Raw genomic sequence first — 23,666 nt, 5'->3', positions numbered from 1 at the left:
TCATCTATCTGTGTCCTTAATTCCTTCATTTCTGTTGGTGCCAACCTATAAGGCGCTCTAGCAGCAGGTGCTGCCCCGGGGATGATGTCAATTCTGAATTCCACTTGTCTATCCGGTGGTAAACCAGGTAGTTCTTCAGGAAAGAGTTCAGGGTATTCAGATTTGACTGGAATATCTTCGACCTTGGGCTTCTGCTCGTCGACCATTACTTGTGCCATGTAAATAACACAACCCTTCTTCATACATATAGATGCCTTGAGCATAGCCACTTGCTCAGGCAATCCATACTGGGTATCTCCTTGAATGGTAAGTGACTCACCAGACGGAGTCTTAATCACCACTTGCTTCTTATTGCAGATGATTTGGGCTTGGTTATGTGATAACCAATCCATGCCCAATGCTATATCAAATCCGGCTAACTTCAAAGGAAGCAAGGACAGAGGAAAAGAGTGGTTCCTAATGGATATGGCACATCCATCTAACACTGTCGATGCTGTTTCTAAGGTACCATCAGCTAACTCCACCTCATACTTCACACTTAAGGTTTTAACAGGAAACTTTAACAATTCACAGAACTTATTATCTATGAACGGCTTATCAGCGCCAGAATCAAACAGTACTCTAGCATATACATCCTTTATGAGGAAAGTACCTGTGATCACATTGTCGTCCTGAACGGCTTCCCGTGCATCCATCCGGAAGACTCTGGCATTAGTCTTCTTTGTTTCCTCAGGCTTCTTGGTGTATTTAGGGCAGTTAGTCCTAATGTGCCCTTTTTCATTGCAATTGAAACAGGTAGCATCTTTGATTTTCTTGCAGTCAATAGTCTTGTGCTCTTTAGACATGCACAACCCACATGCAGGTGGTCCTGATTGAGACTTGGTCTCAAGCCTACACTTTCCAAAGTGGCGTTTTTGGCAAGTTTAGCACTTTGGCTTTTCCTCAGTTCGTTGGTTACCTTTGTTGGACCCAGATTCCTTCTTGTGGTCCGTATTACCCTTGTGCTTCTTCTCAGAACTTCGTGAGGTATCATCCTCACGCTTCCTCTTACTCTCTTCAGAGTTCTTGAGCGATCTTAACCTGACCGCATCTAAGGTGAGGGATAGAGATAGATCAGCTGCTGATCTAAAAGTAGCAGGTCTTGATGCCTTAACACTGGCTTTGATTTCTGGGGCCAAACCCCCAATGAAGCGAGCAATCCTCTTGGGTTCTGGTGTTACAAGGTAGGGAACCAGTCTAGACATGGTGTTGAAGCTTGTAAGATAAGCTTGGCAATCTAGGTTCCTCATTACCAGTGATAAGAAATCTGACTCAATCCTTTCCACTTCATGCTGTGGACAATAATTCTCCTTAATGAGAACAACAAACTGCTCCCATGACATATTGTAGAGTGGGATCTTCCCAGCAGCTTGAATGAGAGACTTCCACCAAGCTAATGCCTCTCCCTTTCAGCAGAACCGCTGATATCAACAACAGTGTCCATTTCATCCAACCAAGTCATAGAATCAATTGCCCCTTCTCCCCAGTGAAATCTCGGGGTTTGCAGGAAACAAAGTACTTATAGGTACAGGACTTGGTACGCGGTTCATCATCGAACACTATCCTCTTGGATGGAATACTGTGTTGGTTTGAGGAATGTTCGGCATCCTCTTTCTTAGGTTCATCTTTCTTAGAGGGTGGTTTACTATGAGCTTCTGAACGAGTCTTAGAAACAGACTTAGAGTAGGGTACCGAAGAAGCTCTACTATGAGTTCCCCTAAACTCCTTGAATTGCTCCGCTACAGCTTTAGATACAACTGTATCAATCAGGGCATGGAGCTCTCCTTTGGTTAAATTAACCCTATCATTATCATCGTGGTTTTCCAGAGGATGACTGTTCACTTCCTACAACCTAGCCATGTAGCTTTAATTGCTACATAAAATTAAACAAGGACAAGGTTTATACGGAAGCTTATACAGTTTTATCGTTTTAAACGATTTATTAACCATGGTTTTAAGAACCATTCTAGTTAATTTGTTAAATATATAATTATTCAGGATCTTTATCATAAATGCTAAGTTATAAGTTAATAATGGCGCATAAAGGCCTAGTCACGTAGACAATTTTAATTTATAACCAGGATTTTACAGAATCGAGGTATTTAAGGTCCGAATCAAAGTTCATTCCCTTTTCTAGACAGGGAGTTGTAGGCTGCCACTGTCTTTTAGTCCCAGAGGACGTTAATTATAGCCCGTAGGCATTTTATCCTTAAGGGATGATTATTTTAAATAAGGGAATTTAGATTAACCCTTTTAAAGATGGCCTGTGTGACTTTAACAGTTCACAGTTTGCCAAAAATGTTAACATACTTACAGACGTTAACAAGGATTGGAATCTTTTAGATAGGTTTTACCATCTTAGCCATGTCTGCAGTGACAATTAGGCTAGGTTTTACCATCTTGGCCATGTCTGTGATGACAATTAGGCTAGGTTTTACCTTTAAGATTCTTTATATATATTAAACGCAGAGCAATCCTAAATTGAGAGGTTAACAATGATCTGAATCTAATTGAGGAACTACCATCTTGGCCCTGTCTTCAAATGACACACGAGCTAGGTCTTGTCCTTTTTAGATTTTGCCATTTTATTATAATGGTAGATCTTATAATGGGAATGTTATTTTAAATCTAACTGTTCCCTTAAATTTAAACAAGTACATGGTTGCCCTAAACGGGACTGCTACAAAAATGACTTGCCCATGCAGGGGCAAATCAGAAAAATAAGAAAGGAAACAAATCAAAAATAAAACAAATTAGGATTATCCTAAGTTCTTGTCTAGACTCGAGATTGTGCAATTTGTGTAACTGAGATTAAACACAAAAGGCTAGTGTTTAATTCACTCAGCGTTGGCTCTGATACCAACCTGTCACACCCCTATTTTTCACGTGTCACCGGTGGGCCCGGTGGGGAGTATGGTGACGTAATTGATATCACCATAGTCAAACAACACAACATGTAAATGCACAACGGAAGCAAAGAGATAGATTTATTTCAACTGAATAAATAGTAATATTGAGTATCACAAAACAGTCGAAACAGATCCACAGGCGGATTGAATAAAAAGCAAAATTGTTCAACAGACTTTGGCATCTAAAGCTTGCGAGACTTGAGTAATGATGCCTGGAGTAGCCAGCCTATTTCGTTTAGTACCTACACTTAGCCTTTTTTTGGAAAATACGTCAGTTTACACTGGTAAATACAACTTAACTGACTCATTTTGAAAAGAGTTTGAAAATTGATTTGAATGCACTTCGGCAAAATATCTTTTATAACTTGGGACAATTATTTAATAATAATCTTGTATATAGATTTACTTATTTGCTGTCCATCAGGGCCGGTTTGTAGGGCCGGACTTAAGTTAACTGACACGCCACAGGTATAATGCCCACAAGGTTGATTCCTTTAAGTGGGATACCAGTTTTTACATAAGGCAGCTGTCAGGTGTATGCCTACACCCCGTGCTTAGGTCGTGGCCATTTCATGAATGATGCCAAGGATATCCGGGACATTGTCATTTAACCCCCAAAGGCCATACACCAAATAATACATATCAAACGGGTCATGTAAATGCATTAATCATAATCCGATTTAAATGACTACATACACCCGACCAAGCGGTACTTTTATAGTACCGTATACCAAGCCCGTATAGGGAAAATAAGTTAAGGGTATTTACCTGAGCAAAGTACAATTCAAATACAGCAAGTGCACGTAGCTTTTACTGGGCTCCTAATCTGGAACGAAGGTTTTAATAACCTATTAGAATTCTAACGAGTCTTTAATTTAGCCTAAGCTTTAGACCGGTTAGTTTTTCAAATGAAGGCACGGTTCAAACGCATGATAAAGCGAAGACCGGCTTAGAATGTGGTTTTGACCCGAAAAGCTTGTATACTTGTTTAATATGGGAAACTTAATCACATTCTGAATTTTGAGGCAAAAACGATATGGTTTGACCCGTTTCGGCTAATATATGTAAACTAGTTACATAGACCGATCCGAACGCGAAACATGCGTAACGGGTAACCATAAGAGTCATGAACATGTTCCACAAGTTAATATGCCTTAAATATGTTGTGACATCAGTAGCATGTCTTCTATTATGCCCAAAATGATTTTAAACTCAAATTACGCCTCGTAAGGGTATTTTGGTCATTTAAAAGGTTATAAAAGGGTTTAAATACGTTTCTGAGTTTCGGGTCTGATGTAATCAGTAAAAATACTCAATTTACTAAGTTATATCAGTAGGGTATAACTTATATGTGAAATTTATCACTTATAACCAAACTATGCATCTTTAGGGCATTTTGGTAATCTCACATAGGCTTAAAAGGTCAAAACTGGAATTCTGAGTTTTAAGACTTTTGCTCACTGCTAAAGTATGAAAATTTACTTAAAACATCAGTAGGTATCAAACCTTATATTTATAAAATGGTTTTAATACATACTATGCGTTAAAAACACTTAAAAAGGCGATTTGGAGCCATTTCCGGGTTTTCAAAGGAAAGCTGATAATTTTATTATTCCAGAAGGCTCAAAATACTTTATTTATCATATTAGATCAGTAGAAAAAGATTTGGGGTAAAAGGATTTGTAAAACTCATTTTATAGCCCAAAAGGGCAAAACCGGCAATTACCGAATTAAGCTTAGAATCCTAAGCTATGCTCAGCCTAAAAATAAATAAAAATCTTCAAAAATCCCAAAATATTATATTACATCAGTGGGTAATAAGTTTGGTATCAAAATTGGGTTTAGATAGGCTATAAGCTAATTATGCGGTTTATTTACTTAAAAGCTTCTTAATTACGCTAATGAGCATAACTCTTAATCTAGACCTCAAACTGATGTCAAATTCTAGGGACAAGTTTATAAATCAGTAGTGAAGGTTTCTATCCTTTCACTTTTTCAAAAATCCCATTTTAAGGTGATAAGGGCATAATAGTCAACATTTAAGCATTTAACGGAATCATGCATATGAATTGGATAACCAATGAACCAAGTTGTATAATCACAGAGGGTTATACTTATAGGTAACTTGGTCCTATTAAAGCTCTAAGGCATTCCTAATTCATGCTCAACCGGCTCAGAACTGAAAGTCAATGCATAAGTGAAACTTCGCGACTTTCGGTCCCGAACCGAGCCTAAGCCGAAAATTGTCGAGTTGAACATGTTTAGACATGTTCTTATATTAATTACCAAGTTATATGAGTATCAAAACAGGTTTCATAGCTTACACATCGATAATTATGTGTTTATTTACAAAAATAGCTTCCTGTTGACTTTTTGTAACTAAGTTTGACTCGACAATTGACCTAGTTAGAGTGGGAATCAGAGGGTGCCCTTTTAAGGGTTTAATGACCACATAATTACCAACTCATAGGTACTTTCATAATGAAAATTGATTGGAGCAATTAAGATTAATGACAAAGTCAAATCTTAATTACGACGGTTTGACTTTTAGGAATATAAGCTAATTAAAATGACTAAGCAGGGATTAAGGCTCTTACTTAGGGTCCTTGCTATCTTTTCTACACTTCCAAGTCTTCTCCTAAAGCCAGGTAGCTCCAGAATTGAGTTTAGAAGTTGTTGTGAGCAAATGAACAATGCATGGCCAACCTATTTATACTTGAGGTGAAGATACAAGATCAAGACAAGTGTTTGTTTGGCCACCAAGGAAGAAATCACAGCCATACAAGTGTAAATGGCCAGCTAATATGCCTTGGAGAGGTGGTAACTTGGCCATTACACAAAGATATTGCAAGAACAGTCCCTGAAATTGCAAACAGTTGTTGAAAATCCATTTTCTGTTACTGGGCATTCCCAGGCGGCCCGCGTAAGACATATGAGGGGTCTTACGCGGCCGGTATGGCTCCCCTGTCTGACTTCCAAGTTTGCTGTAATTACACTTTTGGCCCCTGATCCTTCCAAACTTGATTTTAGCTTGATATCTTGCACTTTTAACCTCCAAACTTGACTTTTAAGGACCCCAAGTCATAACCAACTTTGTTAGGTCCCCGGTAATTCAAACGTTCACCGAAAAGCCTTGAATTTCAACGTTTACGCTTTTAACCCCTCGTATACGAATATTGTCATAACTTTCTCATACTTTATCGAAACCTTGTGAAATTTTTATCATACATTCTTGTGAGTATAATTTATCATTACAAAGCTTCGGGTCTGCTAAAAGATCATTCAGAGGTATACTTTAAACATGTTGACACATTTAGCCCCTGTAGTTTGTAATTCCTCACTTTCTTTCACAATTAGCTTCGTATGATCCATGACTTATTCGTTTGAAGGTATAAACATCTTGTAGGGATATTTTAAAATATATTTATCCATTGTTGACATTCTGGATCTTTATATATTCACACAGTTTCCTTGTTTGTCAACTTTAGCCTTTGTAATTCAGTCCTTTACACGTTTAAAGTCCATGACACGTGTCGATATAATATTGGACATGAATTTTCGAGGTGTTACATGTTCCATCAATTGCAAGGAGCTCGATTTTTCTCTAAAATCGATTTAAGGTCAGGATATCATCAGTTAAAGGTACAGGAAGAGGACATTCCTAAAACCGCATTTAGAACAAGGTATGGCCATTATGAATTTACTATCATGCCATTTGGTTTAACCAATGCCCCAGCTGCATTTATGGACATGATGAACAGAATATGTAAGTCATATTTGGATAAATTAATAATTGTCTTTATAGATGATATTCTCATTTACTCTAAAAGTAAAGAGGAACATGCAAAGCATTTGCACGCACTTTTAAGTTTACTAAGGAAACAAAAGCTTTATGCTAAATTTTCAAAGTGTGAATTTTGGTTAGAACTGGTACAGTTTCTTGGACACTTAGTAGATCATGAAGGAATTCATGTGGATCCCACCAAGATTGAGGCGATTAACAAATGGAAAACCCCTGAGTCACCAACCGAGGTTAGAAGTTTCTTAGGATTGGCCGGTTACTATAGGAGATTTATTTGAGATTTTTCTAGAATAGCCATTCCTTTAACTAAGTTAACCTGTAAATCTGTTAAGTTTGAATGGGGACCGAAGCAGGAAGAAGCTTTTAGAATTCTTAAGCAAAGATTAACCCACGCACCCATACTAGCGTTACCAGAAGGAACTGAAGACTTTGTAGTCTATTGTTACGCTTCTAAGTTAGGTTACAGATGTGTACTGATGCAACGTCAAAAGGTTATAGCTTATGCATCTAGGCAACTTAAGAATCATGAAGAAAATTATTCAACCCATGATCTAGAATTAGGTGTCACACCCCGAAATTATCAGAGCATTGGCGTGACTAGACTGGTATCTTCATTGCACAGCGGAAGCAAATAAGTTAAGTCTTTTAGAAAGTGAATGCCACTAAGTACTCGACTCTTCATGGTTCTCCTATTCCAACCGTGCCTTGTATTAGAAATGCAACCTGAGAAAGAAACATGCGAAAAGGTCAACATAAAGTTGAGCGAGTTCATAGTTTGTTTGTAAAAGATTTGAAATAAATCTTTTTGAGTAACCGGTTTTTGAAGTATTGTTGAGAAAACGAATTTAAAATCATTTTCTTGTCAAGTTATATGGAAACTTTGTATAAATCAAGTATTCTTGTATGTATCATGTATTCTTGTATGTATCATGTATTCTTGTACGTATCATGTTTTCTTGTCTAGATTATGTATTCTTGTATGTATCAAGTTGTTAATGGGTTGCAAGGCCATTAACATGTGTTGGATCTGAGTTTCTTTTTTATTGTATTTTGTGTTTGAAGTTAAGATGAAAATGGATGAGTTGTGCAGCGGAATTAAAATGAAAACAAACTTTGCATACAATCAAATGAGAGTAATACTTTAATCAAACATCTTTTACACTATGAACCGAATGATTGAATTTAATTTCAACAACGATTACAAAGATAGATGTATGAATGCAAACTCCCCCTCAGCCCGAGCTCAGTAGTTTGTTCGTGCAAAGAAGACGAATGATGCAAAGAGCTAATAGAACAGTACAAAGTACTGAACTATTTATAGGCACTTGCAAACTACTGAGCATCTTTGCTGACGTCACCATGAAAATGACATCTAACCTCCTAACAAACTCTAACCTCTGATCTATACAGACACTGCTTATGTTAACTACTGCTATTATGTTAACTACTGCTAATACATTCTATTACAAAACAGACTTTAGAACAGCTGCTGCAACCTTCTACTACTGTGAACCCAGCAGCACTTGTCCGAATCAGCAGTGCTTGACTCAAGGCAGTAGATTGAATCAGCAGGACTTTAGTCTTCCATCAGATCTTTAGTTGAGCAGCAGTTATGAGACAGCAGTTTGGTAAGATCAGCAGATAGGAGGTCATCAGTAGTTGTAATAACTTTCAAGGGGAGAGATTTGTGTATCAGCATCTGCTTATTCATAATCCACTGTTCTGATCCAGTTTTGGCTTTAATTATCTATTCCTCTGATAGGGTTTAATCCCAACAATCTCCCCCTGGAACAGATAATGCCAAAACCCTTCATTATTTGTGGATACTTTATTGCCTCATTAACAGCTCCCTTATCTGACCTTTAAATTGTAATTCAAAGTCAAGGGCATCTGTATCTTCATCATCCCTGCTAAGTGGAAGATCAAGGAGATCATGCAAATCTTCAAGACTCAGGCCAATAGCTTGTTCCCTTGATATTTTATCCACTACTCCACCAGACCTGAGCAAAGTCAATACGCAGGTCTGTTTGTCAGTTGCCCACTTTTGTATTTTTGAGCCTGGTGGGTTTCTTGAGAGATGTTTATTTGCTGAAGTATTTGGTGAGGCTGGCCGGTTCATCACTGGCTGAGCAGTGGTAGCAGAGTTTTCCTGTTCAAGTTCTTCTTTTAACGTTCTTAACAAGCCTTCTTTTAAGACAGCATTTCCAGCAAGAATTTCTTGAACAGTTTCAGCTCCAAACTGGCTTTGTGTCCTTCTTTTGTAGATGGCAGTACCAGCTGGAGCAGTGGCTCTCCTGGTTTGCAGCTTTGATGGTCCTTTTGAAACCGCTGCTTCAGGGTAGTCAGGTTTTTGAGGAATTTTTGGATCTTTCTTCCTTAATTCCTCCAACCTTTTGTAGGTTGACCTGACCAAATCTTCTTTCCATCTAGCAACTTGTCTTTTGGTACCAAATTCAGCAACAACCAATTCTTCTTTCATTCTTTTTAGTTCCAACTGCTTTTCAGGTACATTCTTTTTGAACTTTGTCCAATCAGGAGGAGTGTGAGTGACTTTCCTTTTTATCATAACTTGAATTCTGGTTGATTCAGCTTCAAGCTCTGGAACAGTCCACTCTTTGTACATGTGTCTCTCTCCTTTGTATTTCTTGTAGAACATAATGCTTTCAATGTAGTCTTTCTTCAGAGTTTCAGCTGTTCTTTCTGAAATTTGTTGACTGACATTTTTAGCAAAACGTTCTAGGGAACTGACTTGTGTGAGCAAATATCGGTAGTATCTTGATACTTCTTTGTCAGATTTCCCTTGTGTGTTTCTTTTCGAGATATCCTCTGCTTGCTTGGCCTTTATCTTCAAATATTCTTCAATGTTTTTGGGCCAGGGATATCCTTTGATTGAAGGCAAACTCCTTTTGGCAGGGTCATCCTCAGTATAGAAGGATTTTATCTCTTCTCTGACAGCTTCTAGTTCAAGAGGGAATTGAACACCTGCAGGAGGTAAGGGTTTGTGCATTGGAACTGAAGAAAGTGGAACTGGTTTTGGTATATTGACAAGAGCTAAAGGTTTTGAAGATGTTGGAGATGGTGAAGTGACATCATCTTTGGGAATTAGCCTTCTCCTCTTTATTTGAGGAGGGACTGATGATGTTTTGGATGGAAAGGTGGTTGTAGTGATAGTGGTTTGTGATAGACTAACAGCTGTTGGAACAACTGGTGTTCCAACCACTGTTGTCTTTACAGCAGAAGTTATAACAACTGCTGTCTTCTGTTTTTTGACAGGAGGTGATTGTGATTTCGGTGGTGATGGAGGTAAAACATTGGATGTAGTGTGTGTTGAAGTGGTGTGTGTTGAAATGGGAGCAGATGTTGAAACTACTGAAGTACCAACAGCAGCTGATACACCAGGAGTTACAACAGCTGTTTTAGGTGGTGGTTTTTGAGCAGACTTTGAACGTCTGACCGGAATGGATTTGGGTAGCCTTACTTTTCTAGTAGGCTTCTTCTTTTCATCAAAGAGATTTTCATCATCTCTTGACCCTGAAGTACCCTGATCCGGATAATCCACCTTAGCTTTCTTTTTGGCCTCTCTATCCCTTTTTACACATGCAAGTGCTTCTGCAAGTGCATTTGTAGTCACATCAATTTTCTTACTCCCATCTGGCAACGGAATCTGTTTGGTCATATTTGAATTTTCTGGTGCGAGGTAGAGACCATCTGTTATTCCTTTTCTTCTCCATTCCTGAATTTTCTCCCCCTTTTTGGCATTATCTTCGGGGAATTGATCAATGAAGAATACTGGTGGAGGAGCAGTGCCAGTGGAGTGCAAGATCTGAGTTTTGAGAGCCTTTAGATCAGCCTAAGTGTCTTTGTACATAGACTCCATAACATTTCTCAATTGTTAACATGTTTTTCATGTTGCTGATCTGCTATTTGTGCTTGATGATGGAGAAAAGGTTGAAATAGATTCCAGAGCTCATTTGTAGCAGGTGCCTGTTGTAGAGCAGGTGCTTGAGGTGGAACAGCAGTGGATTGTTCCTTTTGTACGTGTAACAACTGTTGTAGCATTTCTTTGAGTTCTGCAACAGAGTTATCAATTTTTCAACACGAGCCGTCAATTTCTGGTATTTTAAACCATCACCCAATTTAATGGGATCATCTGATTTCCCACTAACAGTGGTTTTATCAGTGGTAGAAGTAGGGAGTTTACTCCAAACCTTAACCACTGATGCCCCTTTTTCTTGGTACTGGGGTCTTCTTCCTTCAACACTTGACAACCTTTTGATGCTGCCAGTAGGATAGATAAATCCACTGGTGGTTGGCAGAGGTGCTATAAAAGGAATTGCCTCCAAGGAAGTCTTATAGATGTAACCACTGTCCAACTGTAAACTTGTAGGTTCAACAGTTGTAGTGGCTGCTTCACTTGGATTACCACAAAGAGTTACTTGTAACTCAATGGGTGTAACCTCCTCAGGTTGTGTTGGTGGGTTAGCAAAGAATGATACAGCAGGCTCAGTCATTTGTTGAGACATATTATCATTGATAGGTGATTGAGAAGGACTGTGTAATGTCTGGTTCAAATCAATTGCATCCAGCAGTAGTTGTGTTTTTGGTGGAATTGAGGATGTGATGGTGGGTGTAGAAAGCGGATTTGCTCCAGGCATTGAGCTGTGGATGATGGAAACGAGTGTATCCAGAGCATCATAATGTGGTGGCCCTTTGTGTACAACCTGTTCTTTTTGTGAAGAAGCAGGAGGAGTTATGGTTATGGGTTGAGATATTTGTACCATCTGCTGTGAGGAAGAAGCAGCAGTGGTTTCTTGTGACTCTTGTGTTGTCACAGGCAGTAACTCTGGTATCTCATCCTCCAGAGTTGCCATTTTGATTGGTTTGGGGGGTTTTTGATTTTTCTTTTTGTAAGGCTTTTTGGGTTTTGTAGGTGTGGGTTTCAAAACAGTTGGGCTGCTGCTTTGATCACATAGAGCAGTAGGCTCAGCAGCAGATACCTGAGGAGCAGTGGTTGCTGCTAAATTCTGCTCAGGTACCCCTGCTTGTGTTTTGCAAGGTGCTAACATTCGTGAAAAAGTTTCAGACGTTAGGCAGTTTATTGCAGTTATTTCACCTTGGTTTATTAAAGCTAAATCTTCCTTACTGAATTTCTTTTGAAAATAATAACTTAAAAACCTTGGAAATAGTAAGAATGATTTGCTTTCAACATTATTTACCAAATCTTTAAAGATTTCCCGAGAATAATTATAATTTTCTTCTTGAAGAATTGCATATCACAGATTTTGAATCTTTATAGGGATCTCATTAAAAGAAGTGGTTTTGTTTGACACACATAGGAGGAGGGTATGAAATAGAAATCTTGATGCAGGAGGAAAATAACCTTTTTCTAAGGTTAGTTTCTTCATCATTGTTGCTTCATACCCTCGTTCAATGAAGTCAATATGCAACTCGTTTTTAGTGAAGGAAGTTTTACCTGCCTGGTCATCGAGTTGAAAGACTTCAGAGATGGATTGTGGTGTAAGGTGGATAACTTTACCCTTTATGGAAGAGTGGATTTCAGTTGCAAGGTCTCCTTGTTTTTCAAGGGTTGCATTCTTCCAAAATTCCCTTTGGGTCGCCAAGTAGATGGTGCGTCGGCGGTGAGCAAAGTTTTGTACTTTGATTTTGCCATGATGGTGATAATGGAGTCGAAAACATCTGTGGTTCCTGGTTTTGTGAGAAGACCCAGGAGATTGTGAGATTTTTTGAATGGAATTTCAGTGGTAGTAGCCTTTTGAGAGGCTGTTTTCGATGATTTTGATGAGGGTTTTGCAGAAAGCTTCGATTTTGTCATTTTTTAAACGAAACGATCGAAGAAATTTGTGAGAAATGAGAAGAAAAACTGCTTTGAGAAGAGAATTTTTAAGAATTCAATTCGACAGTAAAACCCTGTTTTGATGGTGAGTGGGGATGTTATAGGAAAGAGGATGAACGCTGACGTGGCAGCCGTTACAAAAGGTCTGACTGCTATGTACTGCCCACGTGACAACCACTGGTGAAAATGAAGGACAGTACTTTTGGTGAAAGCAACTAATGAAAGCAGTGGAGAGGATGCAGTGGATGATTTTCACTATCAGTGGATAGCATATCAGTGGATAAGACACTGCTTTTGAACAACAGTGGTTATCAAGGAATGAGAAAACAGAGGTTGCCTTTCAGCAGTGGGCAGTCTTTTTGAAGTAGAGCAGACTTTTGAACAATCAGTGGTTATGGCAGACTTTAAGGATTTTAATGAAATTTTCATTTTTAAGCTATTTTTTAAGGATGGATTTTTGATTTTCTGAAAACATTTTGTTGTTTTTATTCATAGAAAAACAAGATGTTGTTTGTTATTCCATGTTTAGCATCCCAATCCTAGAGACCAAGCTTTCAAAGGTGGTTGTATCAAGTGCTTTTGTGAGCACATCTGCCAGCTGGTCTTTAGTTGGAACATGATGCAGAGAAATCAAACCTTTTTCATAGCAATCCCTCACAAAGTGATGTCTGATGTCGATGTACTTTGTGGTAGAATGGGAAACTGGATCTTTGATGATATTTTCTGCTGCCTGACTGTCCAACATGAGTGGTGTCTTTAAGGCAGTGATACCAAAATCCAATAACTGATTTTGAAGCCACAGGAGTTGGGCTGTACAGCTTGCAGCAGCAATGTATTCAGCCTCAGCAGTGGATGTTGAAACTGCTGCTTGCTTTTTGCTTTGCCAGGATACTAAGCAATCACCTAGAAACTGGCACCCTCCTGAAGTGGACTTCCTTGTGGTGTGACATCCAGCAAAGTCACTGTCTGAAAAACCTGAAAGCTTGATATTCCCATTAGCTGGATACCAGATACCAAGTGTGGGAGCACCTTTTATGTATCTGAGAATCCTTTTTACAGCAATGAGATTTGATTTTCTGGGAGCTGATTGACTTCTTGCACAGACACATGTTGCAAACATGATGTCTGGTTTAGATGCAGTTAGGTACAATAAAGACCCAATCATGCTTCTATACAGTGTTTGGTCAATCAACTCATCCTTTTCATCAGACATGACCAGCTTATTTGTGGCCATGGGTGTGCTGCATGGTTTACAATCATTCATATCAAATTTGGTTAAAAGTTCTTTAGCATATTTGCTTTGATGAATGAAAGTTCCATTTTGCAATTGCTGTACTTGGAGACCAAGAAAGCATTGCAGCTCACCCATTGCACTCATTTCAAACTCAGCTGTCATGAGTTCTCTAAACTCTTCACACATTTTGGTACATGTGCTTCCAAAAATAATGTCATCCACATAAATTTGGACAATCATTAAATCTTTCCCTCTCCATTTGAGAAACAGTGTTTTATCAATGGTACCTCTTTTGAAACCATTTGAGAGAAGAAAGTTGGAAAGAGTTTCATACCAGGCTCTAGGTGCTTGTTTCAGGCCATACAAGGCTTTGTTTAGCCTGTAGACATGATCAGGATAAAATGGATCCTCAAAGCCTGGAGGTTGACATACATATACCTCTTCTTGCAATGTACCATAGAGGAAAGCACTTTTGATATCCATCTGAAACACCTTAATGTTGTGGTTGACAACAAAGGCCATGAACAGTCTGATAGCTTCCAATCTTGCAACAGGGGCGAATGTTTCATGATAATCAATCCCCTCTTCCTGTCTGTAACCTTGAACCACAAGCCTGGCTTTGTTCTTGACAACAATGCCCCTTTCATCTGTTTTGTTCTTGAAGACCCACTTTGTGCCAATGGGACTAACCTCTTTTGGCAGTGGTACAAGCTCCCATACTTGTTGTCTCTTAAACTGTTGGAGCTCCTCTTGCATGGCTTCTACCCAGCTGTTGTCTTTTAGTGCCGCTTGGTACTTGACTGGCTGATGGAGTGATAGAAAACCAGCAAAAAGACAAATGTTTTGGGTTTGGCTTCTTGTGAGCACCCCTTCATTGATGTTGCCAATGATTTGATCAGGTGGATGAGATCTCAAGAAGATTAAATCTCCTTGGTATGGTATGATGGCATTTGTTGGTGAAGGCTGCAAATGTGTATCATCTGAGCTAACCACTGCTGGTGACTTTGATGACCCAGCAGTGACTTCAAAAGGTGGTGGAATGGGTGGTAATGGGCTACTTTGGTCAACAACTGTTGATGTAGCAGTGGTTGAGCTTTCACAGATGTTTTGAACAACTGATGCTTTCCCTTTTGTGGCAGACCTTTGAGGGATGATGACTTCATACCCATAGTCTGGTGTTGTATCCTCTGATGGACCTGCACTGTTAGTCTTGACAGCAGTATTTTCAAAAGTGAATTTTTCAAGATCAAACAGTAAAGCAGGATTTGCTAGGATTTTCATTGATGAAAGTTCATTGAACTTTACATCCAAAGTCTCCTCCACTACCTTGGTCCGTGCATTGAACACTTTGTATGCCTTGGCAGTGGTTGAGTATCCCAGAAAATAACCACAATCTATTTTGGCTGCAAATTTTGAAATGGAATCTTTTAAGTTCAAAATAAAGCATGGGCAGCCAAACACTTTGAAGTATGAGATCAGTGGTTTGATTTTATACAGAATTTCATAGGCAGTCTTTTTGTGCCTGGGGTTTATTAAAACTCTGTTCTGGACATAGCAAGCAGTGTTTACTGCCTCTGCCCAGAAAGTTAATGGCAAACCTGAATCTGCAAGCATGGTTCTGGCAGCCTCAATCAAAGTTCCGTTCTTTCTTTCAACAACCCCATTTTGCTCTGGTGTTCTAGGGATGCTGTACTGCCTTACAATCCCTTTCTTCACACAGAAAGCATCCAACTCCCTATTTTTAAATTTTGTGCCATTGTCACTCCTAAAGCTTTTCACTGGAAGGTCAAATTGCTTTTCAACCTGTGTCACAAAGTCTTGCAAAATGCCTGCAGTTTCATCTTTAGAGTGCAAAAAGAAAGTCCATGTAAACCTAGAAAAGTCATCAACTATTACCAAACAATATCTTTTCTTTTTAAGGCTCATGACTTGAACTGGGCCAAACAAATCCATGTGTAGCATTTGCAAACACTGGGTTGTTTTGGACTCTTCAATGGACTTGTGGGAACTTTTATGCTGTTTTGCTTTTAAACAGGAAATGCAATGTTCAGGACATGAAAACAATTTTTGTGGCAGGCCTCTCACCAAACCATTTTTTGAAATTTCTGTTATTGTCTTAAGATTTGTGTGCCCCAGTCTTTTGTGCCAAAGTTCTGTCTCTTTGTTAGAGGCAGCTGAGAACAGACAGGCATCAGCTCTGGGACACTCTTTTGACATGTCAACAACATAAACATTGCCACTTCTTTGAGTAACAAGTTTAGTTTGACCATTTTTGATTATTGCTTCAATCTTTTTGACCATTTCTGGTCCAACAATCCTACAACAATCTTTTGTGAAGAATGACCTAAACCCTTTGTCACTCATTTGGGATACACTCAGAAGGTTGAATTTTAGATTGTCTATTAGATTGACATTTTCAAATTTTACATTGCCAGATTGCACTGTTCCAGACCCCAAAACCTTTCCTTTACTATTATTACCAAAGGATATATCACCCCCACCATGGATTTTAAAGTCTTTGAGGAGGGCTTTACATCCTGTCATGTGACTGGAGCCTCCACTATCTACATACCAAAGACTATCAAAGCATGCAGAAGCTCCCTGCACATGAAGTAAAAGGATTAGTTCATTAAGGACTCCAAAGCCAACAGGGCTTTGGATGGAGTCTCAACAGTGTCTGACATGGATACAGTGTGATGAACAGTGGTTAAGTCAGGGGTTTGGACAGTTTTAGTACTGTTCCTTTCTAACCACTGTTGAGGGTCTTGCCCAATCACCTGCTGGTAACCGAAAGGATGCCTTTTCACTCTGGGTTTAGAGGGCTTTTTGTAGACCTCATAAACGTGTGGAATCCTTTGGTAAGACTGTTTTTCCTTGCCTTTTCTGAACTGATTGGCAGGGGTTGCATCAGTAACCTGAACATCTCTCTTAACAGATGTTTGGTTCAGCTGTTTTGTGACAGCTGTTTGAACTGGCACAAATAGCGGTTGTTTCTTTGTGAACTTGACAGATGGTGATACTGATGGACTCAAGGATGTTTTAGCAAGGTACTCATTCTTTTTGATGTCAAAGTTTTTGAGATACACACATGCTTGAGTTTTGTGGTTTGTTTTACCACAAACAATGCAGCTTTCAGCTGACACTATGACACTTGTTTTGTTTATATCATAAGCTTTTAAGTGGAAACAATCTTTTGTTAGATGGTTCCTTTTCTCACAAAATTCACAAAACAAGTTATCAATTTTTTCTTTCTTCTTCCTCTTTTCAGACTCCTTTGCAGCAGAGGTTTTAACCACTGCTGGGATGTCCTTAAGAGGAATGACTTTAGCTTTTGGAGCTTTAACACCATCAGTTGATGTAAAGTCCATTGGCTTGAAATTTTTAAGAATATCACACTCATCAGACCATTTTGGTTTAAATTGATGATTTTCAATCTCCTCAAAAGCAGAGGGGCCCATTGGTCTGTCAAGTGTGATTTTGTTACCAAGTTTGTCCGTGATTTTCACTTCTTGGCCATTCTTGTTTGTGGGTATGTACTCATTGGTTACATTAGTGGTTGAAACAGATTTTCCAAAAGCAGTGTTTTCATCATCATGTTTTCTATAACCAACCCCAAATTTCACATTGCTTTTTATCTGTTTCTCAAGCATAACCTCATACCCTTTGCATGATTCCACCCATTTCTCACATGTGATCTGGGTGGTCTCTAACTCCTTTTTGCAAACTTAGTATTTTTCTACCATAGTTTGGAGTTGGGTTTTGGTTATGCTTTGCTCTTCTTTCATGCTGCTAATCTCTTTCTCTTTTTCAGCCAATTTGTTTTTAAGTTCTTTTAAAGATCTTTCAAATTTGACTTCATCAGTTAAGATTTTGTTCCTAAGGTTTTCATTCACCTCTTTGATGTTAGCAAAAGCAATTATGCAATTGTCAGAACATAGTTTTTCTAGAACTTGAGGTGATACCTTGGCAGCAGCTATCATTGCACAATCACACTGAGTATTCTCTTCATCACCAGCTCTCTCTTCTTCTTCACCTGCCTTTTCTTCTTTCTTATCTTCTTCATACCATAGATCTGTCAGTGGTTCAATCAGGGTACCTGAACTTTCTTCCAACAGTACTTCATCAGCCACAGCAGTAACCACTGCTTCAATCACCTCATCCACTGTTTCAGAGACTAGTTGTTTCTCTTCAGATTCAACACCCTCCTGTATTGACTCTAATGCCATCAAACAAAATTCATCATGAGAAGAAACATTAGAAGCATAGAGTGCAAAGTTTTCATCACTGAGGTCTTCAGGCATACTGCTCCAGTCAACAAACTCTTGAGTAAAGAAACTTTGTTGATCTGGTTGTGTTGCTACTGGAGCAGTGGTTTGTGGTGCAGGTTGCACTTGTGCCTGAGGAGCAGGGGTTTGAACATATTGAATATGTGGAGCAGCTGTTTGGACATAATGCACTGGCACAGGAGAACAGCATAGTGAGCAGTGTTCACATGTGCTGCTGGGGCATATTGGGCATAGTGCACAGTGTTTTGATTTTGAGGTCTAGGATTTGAACTAGGGTGAGTAATTATGGGACCAGTTGTTTGACTCCTACACTCTCTAGCAAAATGTCCTAACCTGTTACACTTATAGCACTTGATTTTCGATTTATCCAACCCAACCCTTAGATTCCCATGCAACCCTGGGAATTTTCGCCCTGTTCTTTTATAAAACTTGCTAGTTCTAACACTGAGCAAGGCCAGTTGATGTAAGATGTCCATTTCCTCTAGATCAGTGGGGTCAAAATGCTGTAAATCATTTAGTTCAAAGCTTAAATTGTCTGACATCTGGTTTTTATTTGAAGTGAATGCATAACCTGTAGAGTGAGGATCAGGGTTGTTAAAATTTGCACCAGCAGTTATGTCAATGAAGTGATCATAACCCTGATCCTTACCACTACCACCAGATTCTTCTTGACCCAGAAGAGCAGTGTTACCGAATGAATAATCATCAACGGTTTTCCCTGACTCTTGTAACTTCCTTTTCTGGTTCAACTCCCTTTCGTAGGTCAGGAGTCAACCATGGAGTTGGGTCAAGGTCAGATCCTTGAACTCAGGTGAGTTTCGGGTGACAAACGCTATTGTGTCCCATTTATCTGGCAGTGACCTGAGGAACCTGCTGTTTTGAGTTGAGTTTGTAAAAGTGGTTTTAACAAGCCTCAGTTCACTGATGAGACAACTGAACCGCTCAAATTGTTGCGTCAATGATTCACCTTTAACATGACAAAATGTTTCATACTGTTGGTTCAGGATTTCCCTATTGTTTTCTATGACCTCTTCGGTACCTCCAAATTGTTCCTTAAGTGCGTCCCACAACTCTTTGGCATTGTCACAATGTAACAATCCAGCATATATTTCGTTGGGCAGCGCTGATGCTATGATACTAAATGCTTTAGCATCTAGTTCAAACTTTTGATAATCCGTTTCAGTATAATTTTCAACAGGTTTAGGAACTTGTTTTTTAGCATCTTCAGCGCTTGGCACTGTAGGAACATGAGGACCAAAGATAACAGACTTCCAACAACCTGTGCTTTGTTGAGCGAGGATGTGACCCATCCTCCTCTGCCAGATGTTGTACTCATTTCTTTTTAGCATAGGTGGTTTAAAGAGAGAACCAATGTTGTTTTTATCGTCCTGAGATTGTGACGTCATTCTTGTTGTTTTACAGGTACTGAGAAATCAACTTTAGTGGTGATTAATCCTTACTCTGTTTTTCAACGACGAACAAACGATCAGTATCAACTGTTTTGAGCTGAACTATTTACGTCAAAATGATTGTTAAATCAAATTTGACTGTCCAAGCTCTGATACCAATTGTTGGATCTGAGTTTCTTTTTGATTGTATTTTTTGTTTGAAGTTAAGATGAAATTGGATGAGTTGTGCAGCAGAATTAAAATGAAAACAAACTTTGCATACAATCAAATGAGAGTAATACTTTAATCAAACATCTTTTACACTATGAACCGAATGATTGAATTTAATTTCAACAACGATTACAAAGATAGATGTATGAATGCAAACTCCCCCTCAGCCCGAGCTCAGTAGTTTGTTCGTGCAAAGAAGACGAATGATGCAAAGAGCTAATAGAACAGTACAAAGTACTGAACTATTTATAGGCACTTGCAAACTACTGAGCATCTTTGCTGACGTCACCATGAAAATGACATCTAACCTCCTAAACTCTAACCTCTGATCTATACAGACACTGCTTATGTTAACTACTGCTAATACATTCTATTACAAAACAGACTTTAGAACAGCTGCTGCAACCTTCTACTGCTGTGAACCCAGCATCACTTGTCCGGATCAGCAGTGCTTGACTCAAGGCAGTAGATTGAATCAGCAGGACTTTAGTCTTCCATCAGATCTTTAGTTGAGCAGCAGTTATGAGACAGCAATTTGGTAAGATCAGCAGATAGGAGGTCATCAGTAGTTGTAATCACTTTCACGGGGAGAGATTTGTGTATCAGCATCTGCTTATTCATAATCCACTGTTCTAATCCAGTTTTGCCTTTAATTATCTGTTCCTCTGATAGGGTTCAATCCCAACAACATGTGACATGACATAGGAAGTCACCAAACCATAGGCATTTTTCTGTAGTCGATTCACGACTGAGAAACAAAAACATTACTCGGTTCTAGTTGTCACCAAGAGTGGGGCTGCCCTGACACCCGTTAGATCTAACCTTTTGTTCTGCGGTCTTAGTATGTACACGATTAATGGTGCTTATGGTACCCTATTCGTGACACGATTTCTCGTATCATTCCTCAATTCTCGTATCATTTCTCAATTCTTGTATCATTTCTCAATTCTTGTATCTCTTTGTACTTGTATTTTTCCGTAGTTTTAGAAAACTAGAATTCGTGTGTATGCATATTTCAAAAAATACGCATGTTTGAAAAACCGGTGTGAAAACATAAGCTTTTCGTAAACCATTTGTGTCAGTTTAAAACTTGCTTGTAAAATGGTTTAGAAATATGTAATTCTTGTATGCTTTGCAAAATGTGCATGTCTTTCCACCCCGAAAACATTTAGAAAAATGTAAAACTGTAAAAAGGTGGGGTTATGAACTCACCTGAATATTCCTGTGCAAAGCTAGCTAATTACGACTTCGCGATGTCGTTTCCAAGACTTGACTTGCTAGCGTGCGTTCTACAATATTCCTAAAATGGAATATCTTATAAGTTTCCAAGTAATTGCGGTAACTACACTAGGTGTTACCGAGCTCTACCGAATCGTTGATCGAACGATACGACGATAAGTTGTTAATCTTTAAAAGAAGCGAAGAAATTTTTCTTGCTAAGTTTCGTTTATTGTCACGATAATTTACTAAGTCTACACCCACGTAGTTTATAAGAAATTCGAATATATAAATATTCATAAATATAAATATATCGATAAAATGATGTTATTCGCTCCGAGATGTCGCTTGTGCATATAGGAATATTCCGTTTAGGTGTTTGAAATAAATATAAAAAAATATATTATACTTATTTTATAAAAACTTCATCGGGTCGTTGCATGTTTAAAATAAATATATACTATATTTATTTTTATAAAAGCGAATCCGTCTTATTTGATATTTGGAATAAATATAAAAACTTTATATTTATTTTTTACAAAATGAAATCATGTCATTTGATATTCGAAACAACATATAACCATACTTAAGCTTATAAAAGAATCGTCGACTTGTCGTGTTTGAAAATAAATAAATATACTATATTTATTTTGTAAAATAGGAGTCGTGTTGTTTGTCGTTTGAAAATAAATACATAAACTGTATTATTTTTTTCTTTAAAGGGATACGAGTTAACGACGTTCGAAATAAATATAACATTATATTTACTTGTAAAAGCGTTTGGAAATATCAAGGTTTGAAATGTTATAAACTCGAATTCCATTAAGTGTCGTTTTTGAAATATAATACGCGTCGTGTTCACGGGTTTTTCTCGAAAAACGGGCAGAATTTCCTCTGTTTTTGGACGCCCCCGACAACACAAGTTGTCGTTATTTTTAAAATTCAATCAAGATTCAATAACCAAATAATAAATTACGTCAATTGAAATAAGAAAACATGTATAGTTGTTAAGTAATTCGGTTCGAACGGAATCTATATGAAATAACACAATTCACACGCGCTGCTAAATTTCATTTACCAAATCCTCCACGTCGAGTTGTCGAAACATGGACTGAGTTTGCCAGCTGAGTCGACTCGCTGAGTCGACTCGCTGAGTCGACTCGCTGAGTTGACTGAGCTTGACTCGGTTTAACCGAGTCGAGCCGAACCACTAACCGTGACCCGAGCCGATCAAAACCCGCACTTGAAATAATTCTGACTCGAACCTAGGCTGATGTTTGACCCAACCGGAGCCGTTGACCAGAGTTGGCTGGACCCGAGACTTGACCCGCAATCTCAAAAGTTCCGAACTTGAATCAAAAACATGTGCAATAATCAACAATTCGACATAACCTTCAACACAGTGAATCCATCATCTTCATGAATCTTCAACAGTAACCAAAAGTGAAAGAAACTGGACAGAGGTTTTACCGGTAATTTGTCGGATAATAACAAGGACTGCCGGACCTTGAATCCGACCACCGGTCCAAGACGCCTGCTACCGGACCTAGATGCCGACCGCCGTACCGAGTCTCCGAATCTGCTGACCAAACGTGAATCTGAAGGAGTGAACCCGAAACACCCGAACTTGAACCGAGTTATCTGAACTCGAATTTGTTGAACTGAACCCAGACCCGACATGAACTGATGTGAACTCGACGAAACCAGAATTCGAACCACACTATAGCCAACACCACTGCCGTTTCCGGCGCTTCAGGTCGCCGGTCCGACGGATCCGCCGTCTGTCCGCCGTCGCTCACCACCATCATCGGATAAATGGACCGACCGACGGTCCGAGCCTTTGACCGCCGGTTCTCCCTCTCTCTCTCTCTCTCTCTCTCTCTCTCTTCACTCTCTCGGTCTCTCACTCTCTCTCTTCCTCGGTCGCCACCGTCATGCGCCGCCACCACCATGGTGGTTGGCCGACCATTGAATCTGAAAAACACAAGGGGGGTTGGGTGAGTGAGTGTTTGGTTTGGGTTTCATTCACAAGAAAAGAAGGAATGAAATCTGCTGTTGTTTATTTATTATGTAATCAAGAGAGAGGAGAGAGTTTCAAGACCTGTGGATTATCTTTATGTGTGAGTTTTGGGGAAGGGATGAGTTCCGCGTATGTTGTCTGTGTATATTAATAGAGTGAGGGATAAATGAAGGGTTTTCATTTTCTTTTGTGTATTTATATTACATTCAGGACATATGTTTCGTCCTTAGAGTTAAAATCTTTTGTGACGATTAGTATAGATTTGCAGGGATTTTGTGTTTCAAATTTTTGAGACAAAAATCTTTAGAGATTTTACTAGGATTTTTAGCAAGATATGTAAAGATTTTATATAGGTTTTGCAATATCTTCTAGAGATCTTAATAGATCTAATATATTAAATGTACGTTTAGGCTTGTGGTTTTTGGGCTTGGGCCCAGGGCCCACAAGCCCATCTCATGTGTAAGTGACCTGTAATTCCTATGAGGCTCGCTATCAAACCCTAAATCCATAGTTGTCGAAAGAATAATTTTTTTTTTTTAAAATGCGTATTATAGAGGCGTTGTCAGTACTTTGTACGGTATCAGTTCGTTGTCGCGCAATATTCCGCAGAATTCCACGCGAATCTTCATACACGTACTGTAAAGTCGGATAAACATTCCTAGGCACTCCCAACGGCCTAATTAAG

The 23,666-nt window shown here is 38.9% G+C and overlaps 1 long non-coding RNA gene across 1 annotated transcript; it reads right to left on the bottom strand.

Moving 5' to 3' along the window:
* Positions 1-21,890: 21,890 nt before the first annotated feature.
* LOC110884231 lies at positions 21,891-23,134 on the bottom strand. The gene is made up of 2 exons (XR_002560998.2): positions 23,063-23,134; positions 21,891-22,935 (listed from the first exon to the last, which is right to left on the bottom strand). It is a non-coding gene; the product is annotated as an uncharacterized LOC110884231 (long non-coding RNA).
* Positions 23,135-23,666: the final 532 nt, after the last annotated feature.

Source organism: Helianthus annuus, chromosome 16, assembly GCF_002127325.2.
Source record: "Helianthus annuus cultivar XRQ/B chromosome 16, HanXRQr2.0-SUNRISE, whole genome shotgun sequence".
In the NCBI taxonomy this organism is placed as follows: Eukaryota; Viridiplantae; Streptophyta; class Magnoliopsida; order Asterales; family Asteraceae; genus Helianthus; species Helianthus annuus.
The sequence above is the reverse complement of the archived record's forward strand: the minus strand, read 5'-3'. Positions and strand labels throughout refer to the sequence as shown.